The sequence below is a fragment of the Nannospalax galili genome, unplaced genomic scaffold, assembly GCF_000622305.1.
Source record: "Nannospalax galili isolate Female #2095 unplaced genomic scaffold, S.galili_v1.0 scaffold251, whole genome shotgun sequence".
NCBI lineage: Eukaryota > Metazoa > Chordata > Mammalia > Rodentia > Spalacidae > Nannospalax > Nannospalax galili.
In genome coordinates, this window is record NW_008329576.1 from 1,079,414 (window position 1) to 1,092,221 (window position 12,808).

Below are 12,808 nucleotides of genomic sequence, written 5' to 3' on the forward strand. Positions count from 1 at the left end.
ATGAAGTTGACTGTCCCTATGCAGATCTTACACTGTGTAAGTCATAATATGATTCAGGCAGGGCTTATGTCAGAACAGGAGCATCTATAGGTATTTCAAGCAGAAGGCTATTTACTACAGGGAATTTGATGCTTACAAGTGTGTTTGTTGTAAAGGCTAAAGGAGCAGGAGTCATAAGGTGCCATCAGATCCACAGGCTGAAGAGAACAGCACCTGGGCTGCAATTCTAAAGTCCAGAAGCTCTGCTCCCTCTATCGCAACACAAGCGCTGCTCACAAATGACTCAAAACTTCTTGAACAAGGCTGCAGTCAGTACTTATAACTTTCACGGTTGACTATCCATTGCATTTGCCTTTGATCAGAACCTGGTTGATTCCGGTGCCTGATGGAGAGGCCCAAACCTTTGTTCCTGGAGTGTCTGACCCTTTGGAGGATCCTACCTACATTCAATTGCTCTGAACCTTCTAGAACCTTTCCCCCTTGACATGTAATGAACCCCTGAGGATCTCCTCCTGACCTTACTTCAAAGACGACTGCCTTGCTTCACTATAGTCCCATAGGAGTCCCTCTGCTTTTAGGAAAGTTCAGTGGTGTGAAGAATATAAAATAGCCAGGAAGCTGTAACATTCTTCAAGGAGTTCACACCACAATGAAAGAAATTGACAAACTTCTCAGAAGATGAAAAGTTAAAGGATCAAGAGACCAGAAGGCTTTTCACTCAGGTCATATGTGTAACAGTGAAAGGAATCGGCTGTGTGTATTCCTCTTCGTGCCTACATCCATGGATTCTGGCTACAGGAGAAATATATCCAAATATGGCTTACCCACCAATTTCATAAGAAAGCTTTCCCACCACTCAGGGTGCTGTTGGCAGTACACTTGAGCCTTAGATCATTCTAGCACTACAGAAAGCTAACTGCCTACAGGTGAGGGGTACAGGGTAAAACCACTGAATCCTGTGACTATGAGCACAGGTAAAGCAAAAACTCTAGATAGAAAGTCTATCATGCAGTTTTCTTTTTCTATTTTAAATAAATAAAGGCTTTTATTAGATTGCTATAATTTATAGTCATATAAATTAATATAAAGTTTTGATGAGTTATCACTAAGTGAACACATCTATGCATCTTTATCCAGAGTTATAAGTAAGTGGTGGGGACATGGCTGAGGGGTAGTGTGCTTTCCTAACATTCATGAGGCCCTGGGTTTGATACCTAGCACCCCAAAATAAACAAATAAATAGCATAGTAAAAATTATATGTGAAAACAATTCCAGGGCCTAGAAATATGGCTCAGTGGTTAAGAGCACTTGCTGCTTTTGCAGAGGACTTGAATTTACTTCCCAGCACCCATGCTGGGCAGCTCACAACTGCCTGTAACTCCAGGTAATATGATGCCTCTGGTCTCCAAGGGCACTTGCGCTCACGTGTACATACCCACACATAGACATACATATAATTTAAAAACAATAAAAATAAGTCTCTTTTTAAAGTGGTTGCATGAAAGTAAAGAGCAGTTATACCTTCCTGGTGACCCATTGCTTTTATAATTATATTATGACTGCATTTTGAGGTGGTTTTTTTTTTTTTTTTCGGCTCACTATAGCTTTAGCACAGCTCTCTTCTCACTAGAAGCCGCCATCTTGAATTTTATGCTTTAAAAATAATTTTACCATCTAAGTATGCATTCCTTGGGCCAGTTTGCTCCAGAAACCACATGATGGAAGAAGAGAACCAACTCCTGTAAATTGTCCTCTGATCCTCACTTGTGTACCATGGCACGTGTGTGTGTGCCACACACAAATACATTTTTAAGTGTGCATTCCTTAAAAACATACTTTAATTTTATTTGTTATGAACTTACAAATCAATGCGTTTTAGTATCCCGACATTTTGACCAACGTGCATTAAATATTTATTTCTATCAGTGTGTTCAGCTGTAGCTTCTTGATTTTTTTTTTTTTTTTGGATCTACATGATTTTATTGTAACAGAGAAACCAGGGGGCAGTAAATCTACAGATTAGAGCAGATGGGGGTTATTTTCTTCTGATTCTACTCCGTTCTGCCTGACTCATGTGAGGAGACGGGCTTTGCAGCCAGGATGAATGAAGAGGTCCAGCTGGGCAGAGGCCCCGACAAAGAAGAGCCAAGTAATCACTGAAGAGGACACTGAAATAAAGTGCAGGCGCCCACTCTCCGAGGCTCTTGGCTGAGAAGGGAGAGCTGAGCAGAAAACTAGGCTCTCCATTCTTAACTAAATCCTGATAGGGTAGGGCTGACGGTCAATCAAACAGCAGAATGGGATGAAAATCTAGGCTATAGAACAGCATGACAAGAGACAGCCTTCTTTCTCCTGTTAACTAAGCCAAGATACAACATCTATTATTTTTCTTGCTGCAGTGGCAACAGATTTGTTGGTTTTTATAAAGCATGATTTCTGTATTGTGGACTGCTGATACAGTTGCTCTGTATCACACGAGGACGACTGTTAATGACAGAACTAGGTTGTTCCTCTCAGAGCCTCTAATATGAGCTGTCTCAGCTGGATCCACAGAGGAGCCCCTGACACCATATGATGCTTCAGTTAAAGCTTCTGAAATATTGCAATGTCATGAATGACAGGTTTTGATTTTGGTGCTGTGACTTTCTTGTCATGTAAACTCTTTCAGAAAGGTTGGAGACAGAAGGATGAGGGAGAGTTTGGTTTAAAGCCAACAAAGTTCCAGACTCCAGCGTGAAGGCCTCTGCCCTACTTTACCCCACATCCTTCTCGGAGGAACACGCTCAAATCGCTGAGTGTTATGCACTGTAGTTGAAAGAAATGATCCACTCACCACCATCCACCCTCCCTCATCCTGCACGTGAATCTCACAAGAGCAAAGGCTGAAGGAAAGGTTGTCTCTGGCTCCTTGTACCCAGGAAATTACTTGGTGACCTGGTGAATGGCATGGGCAAGGTAGCCCACATTGCCAGAAGTGACCCCTGCCACAGAGACTCGGCCATCCTTTGTCATGTAGATGGAGAACTGTTTGGTCAGCCGTTCCACTTGCTCAGGCTTTAGGCCAGTGAAACAGCTTCTTGATTTTTATGTTTATTTAAATATTCCACTGCCTAATGTTCCAAATATTAACTGTTCTATTGCTCTGAACATTTGTTACCTTAGAATGGATGAAATATGGCATTTTTTCATACCTAAAAATTCTGCCAGGCTCTTATTCCCAATTTGCCTGTTTTTATAGTATTTGGTTCTTTCTTATTTTAAAGTATTCTCCTTTTGCCTCCTTAGTCACATAAGCACACTTTATCTGTGAGAATACTATAATACTCAATCTTTTTGATTACTAAGATCAACACTACCTCCAAATACACCTAAGGAGCCTCCAGAACCTGCTCCCTCACTGACCACCAGATTCTCAATTCTCTTCTTAGTTTTGGTCCCTTGGGGGATTTTTCTTCCTAGTGAGCTCAACTATACATCTAAAGAAATTTTTAGATTTTATCTGGCAATTCTAAGTGCTTTATAGTAAAACATTCTTCTTTGCTATAATACTGGAAGTAAAAGTCCAACCGCATTACTATGTGCTAAAAATTTTCCATTTAACAAATGAAAAAATTGAGGTTAAATGATTTTCCAAATTCACAATATAATTATAAGTGGCTGAACCAAGGTCCAAAGAGAGGTCACTTGTCTCCCAAACCCATGCTCTTAGCACTGAACCATACGTAGGCAGCTTTGCTATTTTTACTTCCCTGATACAACAGCCACCTTTCACATTTGTTAATGCAATGATCATATTCTTATCCACCACAGAGGATTTGGGTTGGCTTGTGCTTTCCCAAAATATCACAGTGAAGCTTTGATGAATTTCTGGATATTCTGTTAAGAAATAAAACAAAACAAAAAAAACAAACTTCTAGGTTTGGACACCACTTTAAAAGGACATCTTGTCACTATCCCCTTACTCCAAACAGAGTCATCCCACAACCATCACAGTTTGCTGGAAGATGGATCTGTTAGAATCTAAAGTGCTGTAGAAGAAAAGCTGTAAATTATTTTAGTCAAATTCTTTTTCTTTTCTGATCTTTTTAAGACAGGGTCTCCCTATTGCCCCAGCTGACCTGGAACTCCCTATGTAGACCAAGCTGGCCTGGAACTCACAGAAATCCACCTGCCTCTGCCTCCCAGGTTCTGGGATTAAAGGTGCGTGCCATCACACCTGGCCTTTACTCAAATTCTTAAGCTTAATGACTCTCACCGTAAGGTTTTCCTCCTGAGTTCTGAACCCACTCTCCTTTTTGTGCCTTCATCCTCTAGTCACAGGACAGACAAAAGGGCTTTCCCTGTTTTATTAAAATACCATTTTTGCCACCTCCTGTACCACTCTTTACAGCATAGTCCCTGTGGAATTACCCAGATCCTTGAAGCTTTTCCTGATTTCTGCTTTTTGGTCATGATTTTTTTTTCTTGGCTATAACTCCCTGTGAGTTATCTCCCATTAATGATGCTGACATACAGGAGCCAGATAAAGTGCTATATAAATGCTAAGTAATCACAGCCAGCTTGGCTTTGAGATACAGGTTATCTTGAGCTGCTATGTTATGGGATCAACCCCCTGTTGACATTCAGGATGAAGTTTGCCAGCTGCAGACTTCATGTCCTCCCAGTGGGATATTGTGATGAGTGTCAGTGTTCTACCAAGAGCTTTTAAGAGAGAATATGATATCATTTGATGGTCTGTCTGTTCTTTAACATTATATATGTATATGTATTCTGTTATACACTAGTAGACTTTCAGAGTGTGGCTACCTCAGGAGCCCTGAGCAAATTTTCTTGTTGGGTTTTGAAGTGAGGGTAAAGAGGAGGAAGGCTCAAGTACATCTTAAGATGGGGCCGGGCACATTCATAATTCAGACACTGTCAGGAAAGATTTACTTAAAACTGAATTAGTTGGGAGATGGAAAGATAGTTCAGGGGGTAAGAGCACTGGCTACTCTTGCAGAGTATCTGGGTTTGAGCTCCAGCACTAACATGGCCAGTAACAACCACCTGTAACTCCAATTCCAGGGGAATCTAATGCCCTCTTCTGCCTCTGCAGGCATTTCATGACATGGGTGCACCTACCTACATGCAGGCAATACACTCATACACATACAATAAAAATAATAAAATATTTTTAAAGTAACCTAGAAAAAACAATTGTTTTGACTATTCAATATTAAATGAGCAACCATATGAATTTTTTCAGTGACTAAACAAAGTCATACCATTGTTTTAGCATTATGTATGGTCATCATCAAAGGATGTATTTTCAACATTTATGTAGAACAGGTGACCAGAAAGCAATTCATTCTCAGCGTCACTGTCTGTATGACATACCATCTCAGCTCTTGAAAGGCAAAATCTCCAATCATTAACTCCTTAGTCTTCACGGTATTAAATAGATAGATGATGATAGAAAGATAGATAGATAGATAGATAGACAGATAGACAGATAGAGGTATATGATAGATAGATAGATAGATAGATAGATAGATAGATAGATAGATAGTAGACAGATAGATAGATAGAGGTATATGATAGATAGATAGATAGATAGATAGATAGATGGATGATAAATTTTGAGATTTTCCATTAGAATCAAACTGGAAACCTGACATGACAGCACATGCCTGTAATCTCAGCACTTGGGACACTGAGGTGGTAGGGTTGCCAGTTCAAGGCCAGGTCAGCTACAGAGTAAGACATTATCTCAAAAATACGCAGCTGAACATAGTGATGCATGTTTGTAGTCCCAGTACTTGGGAGGTAGAGGCAAAAGGATCAAGAGTTCAGTGTCATCCTTGGCTATGCATAGAATTTAAGACCAGCCTGGACTACATGAGACCCTGAAGAAAAAAAAACATGGACTGGGAAACTGGGGTTATAACTCAGTGCTTGAGTACTTACCTGGCATATATGAAGCCCAGGGTTTGATCTCTGACACCACATAAACAAACAAATAAATCTTCCTATATTTGACATCTGTGTGTTCCTAAAGGGATTATTAGTATGATGTGTTCCTCCATTAAATGTATATTATTCGAGATCTATAACCAGTCTATTTACTGATATACATATATATGTATATTATACTGATCTAATATATATATATATACACACACATATATATATATAATTTTTTTGTCTTTTTGAGACAGGGTCTCCCTGTAGCCCCAGCTGGCCTAGAACTCACTATGTAGCCCAGGCTGGCCTTGAACTCACAGAAATCCACCTGCCTCTGCTTCCCGAGTGCTGGGCTTAAAGGTGTGTGTCACCACTCCCAGCTTGTTGGTACATTTTTTGTACTTTGCTGTACAGTGTTGAAGAGAAGGCACAATTAGTATATATAAAGACATATACATGTAGCCTTTAATCCACAGACAAGGGTACACACACACACACACACACACACACACACACACCTTCCATCTCTCTTTCCTGGATGCCTCTATGCCCAAACACACTTCAGGCTAGAGCCAGAGAAGTCAGTTGCCTTTTCTGTTTGCCCCATACAGACCAGCCAGGGTGACCACATCACTCTCATCTGCTTAGAGTCTTCCTCTTTTCTAAAGGACAACTAGGGCTATAGCTGTGTTTCCTGTCAACAATTTTGGTAGAAATCCCTGTGCCGTCTGTATTGTTCTGCCAGATTCCAGTTCCTCGGCTTCTCAGGCTCCTTTCCCTGGCTCTCCGCTACAGGTTTCTGCTCAGACACTTGAACTCTCTCCACCACACTGTCCTCTCCAACGTCTGAGCTTCAGAACTGTTACCCAAGCTGGGGCACAGGCCTCTCCCTGTCTTCTCTTGCCCCAGTTCAGAGCAGCCTTCTGTGGGAAGCGCTACCCTATTTGACTCCTCCAGCCTGTGCTACAGCTCCCACTCTTCCCCTTTCCTCCTGCACATCCCTCACCTGCATTGTCCCTGATCACATATCATTCAGCCTGAGTCCCGAATTCATGCTCCACCTCTCTGACAAATGAGGCGGGCTCCCCGCATGCAAGGATTGGCTTCACCTCTTCTTCTGGGTATTTCCCTCCCCCAGCCTAGGCAACCCTCTTCCTGACAGGGCAGATTGACATCCTGGCTAGTATAGAAAAGTTCAGTCTTGATACGTCTTCTATCTCTTTTCTTAATTAATCTGATGTGCTTGGCACCAGCTCTGCTGCCAAAGAGGTATTTTCTAGGAGACAGAGGCATGTCGGAGGCCTTGTTCCTCCTTCCCTTCCCAAATAGACTAGTATTTCAACCTGACAGCTCCCAGCCAGTCCTCTGTCTATGGAGCATTGAATGTTTATTTTCCTGATGTTTTTATTCCAAAGTCTTTGCCAGGGTCATGTTGTTGAAGTCTGCCAAGCGACAGCAGCCCCTGACCCTGCTACTGAAATCCGACACATTTTACAGGTACAGCTGTTGTCAGGAAATTAGAGAAGCCAAAGGCAAAAAAGGAATCCTCTAGAGATCATCTTAGACATGCCCTGTCTCTAGTCTAGCACCTATCCGTTTCTGCCTGGTAAATTAGAAAATATCTAATATTTAAAACACCACAGAAAGGGGATAGATGCCACACTGTTCAACCCCATTCCATTATCCAGCAGCCTACACAGAGTAATGTGTCACTGTATGAACCCACAGCTTCTCTCTGAATATCAAGTCCTTTCCACTTATTTAGCTTCCAGAAAATGGGCAATGATGAATATAAAGTGCTGTATGTGTTTTAAATGAATAATTTAGGGGCTGGAGAGATGACTTAGTGGTTAAGAACACTGACTATTCTTGCAGCAGACCCGGGTTCGAATCCCAGCACCCACATGGCAGCTAACAACTGTTCAGAACTCCAGTTCCAGGGGATCCGACAGCCTCTTCTGTCCTCCGTGGGCATTGCCTGACATAGGCGCACTTACCTACATGCAGGGAATATACGCAAATACATAAAATAAAAATGATAAATAAAAAAATTTTTAATTAATAATTCAAACAGAAATAATCTAGAGAAATGATGATACATGGTCATCCATGATGGGATAATTCAATCTTCAACACGCTATACTCTCTCCAAAGATCAGAATAATTCCCAGATGGATTGAATTGTTAGCTATAGACATGGAAAGTCCTCCTGGCAGATAATGTGAAACAAGTTTCCAGGTCTGAATTAGTCTTACTCATCAATTTAAATGCTTTCTGTCTGCATACACAGCAGCTCTTCCTCTAGCCAAGTCTCAGAGAGCTTTCATGACAAACACCTATGTAGGGCCGGGGATGTAGAATGTCTTAAGGACATTCTAACTACAGACTTGCCTAGCATGCACAAAACCCTGGATTCAGTCACCAACAGCACATAAACTGGGCATGGTGGTACATGCCTATAATCCCAGCACTTGGGAGGTGGAGACAGAAGAATCAGGAGTTCACTGTCATGGTTGGCTACAGAGTGAATGAGTTCAAGGCCAGTTTGTACTACATGAGACTCTATATTTAAAAAGACACCAGTGTAATGCTAACCATCTAGCTATAAGCAGCAAGCAGAAGGAAAAGTGTTTTCTGGCTAATGTATCCACTTGTTGCCATTTGTCTGAATATTTCTAAACAGCCCAGTAAAGGACGGGTATTTTCCACTATCAGTCCACAAACATACCTAAAATCTTGTAGTGGAGCAATGTCCATGGGAAAAATTTAGTGTATGATTAACTTTTTTCTGCACTTGGCATGCTGTGTGGTTGATAGGGCTTCTCCTCACTTGACTAGCCCAAGACTGGCACGACTGTGTTGGCATTGGTTATGAAGAGAGATGTGTCTCAATAGTGCCAGAGAGTCTGTCAAACAACTGACTGTAAGGCAACTGCTTTGATCTGTAGGAGAAAAAAAGCAGAATGCAAAGCAGAACAGCAGGGCAGAGATGCCATTCCCCATGCTGGCTGGGGCCAGCAAACAGGAACACACATCCTGAGAGTGAATTGCACCTATCGATCAGAGGAAGAGTGCAGAGAAAATTGGGTGACCCAATTCAAGATTCTTTCATTGCCTTTGGAGAAAATGCTTTCCTATCAGCTACCTTTTCAAGAGACCAGCAGGTGTGGGTCCCTGACAATCTAGTGAAATGAATGGTGAGTCAAGAATGTGAACAGTGTGTTTGGAAATACACAAACCTGATTAGTTAAGAAAAATCTAAAGTCCTGAATTGTCTAGATTTATATTTCTGTCTACAAGTCAAGCAATGACTTTCTAAAATTCTGCTTCCATTGGTGCCATGTAATTTTCATCACAGTAGCCCTGGTCTACTTGGTTTATTTCCACAAATCAAAATTGCTAGAAAATTGTTCAAGCCAGTCCCCAGTTCTCCTCACCACTTGACCCAGTATGGGTTCAATCTGGGATGAGAGAAGAGAAACACAAAGTTGAGGTGTAGGGAAGCCACAGTCTACCTTCTTTCCTCTGAAGACATCTAAGCTTGAGCAGTTCTGAACTAGAGAAAGGAGATGATGTCACAGTAAACCAAGTTTAGAATCTTAAAGACACACTTCAAGGACATTCTAACTACAGACTTGACATTTTAGACTGGTGTTACAAGACTGTTAGCTAAAAGTAGGTGAAAAAGTCTTGGGGCATCCTGGAATTTTAATCCAAAGACCAAGAAGAGTTGCTTAACATTTGTTGGCTATTTATTTATTTATTTATTTATTTATTTATTTATTTATTTATTTGTTTTGGGTTTGGAAACAAGGTCTCACTCAGTTGCCCAGGCTGGCCTTGAACTTCCCATGATCCTCCTGACTCAGTCTCCCAAGTGCTGGGATTCTAGGCATGAGCCGCCACACCTGCTATTCATTATTTATATGAGGTCATGAAAGACAAATATTATGCCCCATTTTGTCTTTTAAAGACTGTGTATTAGTGAAGGGTGGCTTGGAATGAGCTCTCCAAGGGGTTCAATGGTTCAAACACAATAGAAAGTTATTCCTCCTTCAGGAAAAGACCCGGTGGATGGTTCTGGTCTCTTGTCAGCTCTCTTCTACATGTGATTCAGGGATCCAGACTATTCCCATCTTGTGTCTGCACTATTCCCTAGGGCCTCTGGGTCTGCATCATGACAGAGAGAGGGAGAGCAGAGAAGGCACTGGAAAGGGGGCTTGAGAAGTTTTGACCTGGAAATGGCAAGCACATTCCATTAACTAGAACCCAGTCACATGGCTACAACAAACTGCAAAGAGAACTGGGGGATTTAGTCTATCTAGCATGGGTACACAAGAAGAGTTATCCTGTATGAGAGGAGTAGTTGCTATAGAGACTAGCATGGGAAATCCTCGGAGAGTACCAGTGGTTCCATCATAAGTGTTTGTGAGAGGACTTGTTCTTCTTCAAAAGGGAAGTCATTACTTCCCTAAGGAACTTTACTCTGGATGGCAATGCGTTTATGAATGGTAGGGAGCAAAGAGGGGAGTAGAGAGAAGCAGGGACTTGGGGGAGGCCAGAAGCAAAGGCAGTCACAATCATCTGTCCTACAAGGACAGATGAGTCTCCTGTCACTGTTCCCCTGAGACTTTCTCCAGTGGACTTTCAGTCTTTTTTGTAATGAAAATGCCCTGATGTTAGAAGTGGACACAGTCCTAAAAATCCTCTTCGCTAATTGAAAAAAAAAAAAAAAATCCAGTAAAATTTGTCACTGGACACAGAAACCAATAAAATCCACGACAGTGGAATTGCTAGGTCCTCAATCTTAAATATAATAAACATAGTTCACATTAGATTAATTCCAAAACCGGAGTTGTTTTTTTTTTTTTTTTTAAAGTCTCATTCTGGTAGGATTTGAAGACACATCTGGTGCTCCAGAGGTGGGGGTATCATCACAAGACAATTGACTATTTTTATTAAAGAAAAGAAAAAACCACCCCCTCCCCCATTTCTCTCCCGCGGTAGAGGAAAACAACTTTGAAGGGCTAGGAAAGCTTCCCAATTACCTACATTCTCGGCCTCTAGCTCTCCATTAAAAATAAAAAGGCGCCTCCATTCTCTCCAGGATGGACCGGTCTCCAGCAAAGCTCCGGACTTCACACTTTTCCCAGCCTCCCTGTTCCACTGGGGTTTATTTTAAGCAGTCTCCCCTACCCCATTTCTTGAGACCAGCTGTAACTGGAACGCTGGTCCAGTACTGGAAAAACTAAAAGAGGGGGAAGGTCCGTCAAATTTCAAGAAAATCTCAGCCAAGACTTCCTAGTGGATGAAAAGGATTTGGGTGAAAAATAGCCAGTTAATGCAGACATTGGGGGATTGAAATGAACCCACACATCTTCCAGTGTAATTATGGAGAAAGAGCTGTGACCTCCCCCCGCCACCCCCTTTGGTTGTGGAGCTTGGAGCCACAACGTTGCAGAGCGCTGTCTGGGGAGACTGGGAACCCCTCAATTCATTCCCGCCTTTCTTTTTCACCAACACACGGCCAAGCAGGGGCTTGAGCCAAGGAAAGTCTTCCGGCCGCCCTGGTACCAGCTGCTCCGCTTGAGGGGCCGCGTCGGGGTCTCACGCGGGTCGCCTGAGCCGCAACTCCCACGTGGCCTGGAGGGCCGCGCCCCTTGAAAACCCGTTTGGGGGCTCTGGGTCCCGCAGCGCGACTGCGGGGAAGAGACTCTCCGCTGCCTCAATCCGGGGTGCTGTAGTGGGATCCAGGTCCCGAAGAAGAGGAGATGCCCAGCCTAGCGCTGCGCCAACGCACAAAGTTCTGCTAGGAATTTTTGAAAATACAAGTTCCCCCTCCACAGCCCCCCGACTGATTTTTTTTTCCCCTTTTAAAATACATTCTCTCCCCAAAAAACAAAGACGTGGACAGGCAGGCGCCTCCCGGTCTTGGAACTGAGGTTCGTGATTGATCCGGAATTCGTTTGATTCAAGTTCAGAAAATAAGGGTCGCCCGGTTCTAGTCTGGGAGAGTAGAGACTTCCCTCTCCGCACCATACAAACAGCCCGGGGCTCCCTTCGAGACAGACAGGCTCTGCCCCAGACCAAAGTGGAGGAAGTTTCCCTGGAGGCACTGGACACCAAATCCCTGTGACATGACACTGAGAAAAAGCCCCACGCCCCCCTGCCCGCATCTGTCCTAGTATCCCAGCCAGACACACAGGTCCCATGCCCTCAGCTGGGCTTCTCAGACTGGAGCCTCCCCGCAGTCCGTGCCTTTCCCTCAGCCTGATTTCGGCTAGAAGAGGCCCTCAGTTCTCTGAGCAATAATATGAAACGGCTGGAGAATTAGGAAAGCAATGTTCCTAAACTCTATGAGGTTGGGGTTGAACAAATGACTAGTCCCTTACAGTGAGATGTAGCACAGAATGTGACCCTACTGTCCCCGCACCCAGGGTCTGCACGCTGGAGCTGGGAGGAATGAAAAGTACCTATTTGGTCTTTAAAAGTCGGGGGACTCTCCCCACAGCTTCTGACGCCTGAAGCTGATGAAGGTATGTGATGGAGATGCCAGAAAGGTTTTCCTGAGCGTTCTGTGTGTTTGTAGCCAAGGTAGATGTTGAAGTTATTGCAATCTGTTGACTATTCAAGGAACATGGACATCAGTCTCTAGGCGCTCCTCAGTGGGAGCGAGTCACAGCCATGAGACTCTCCCTGAGGGGGAGGTGAAGGGGCAGTATTCTAGGATTCTTAAAAACATTCTCCAGGCTGGGCATGCTGGGGCACACCTTTAATCTCGGCACTTGGGAGGCAGAGGCAGGTGGACCTTTGTGTGAGTTTAAGGCCAGCCTGGTCTACGTAGTGAGTTCCAGGACAGCTGGG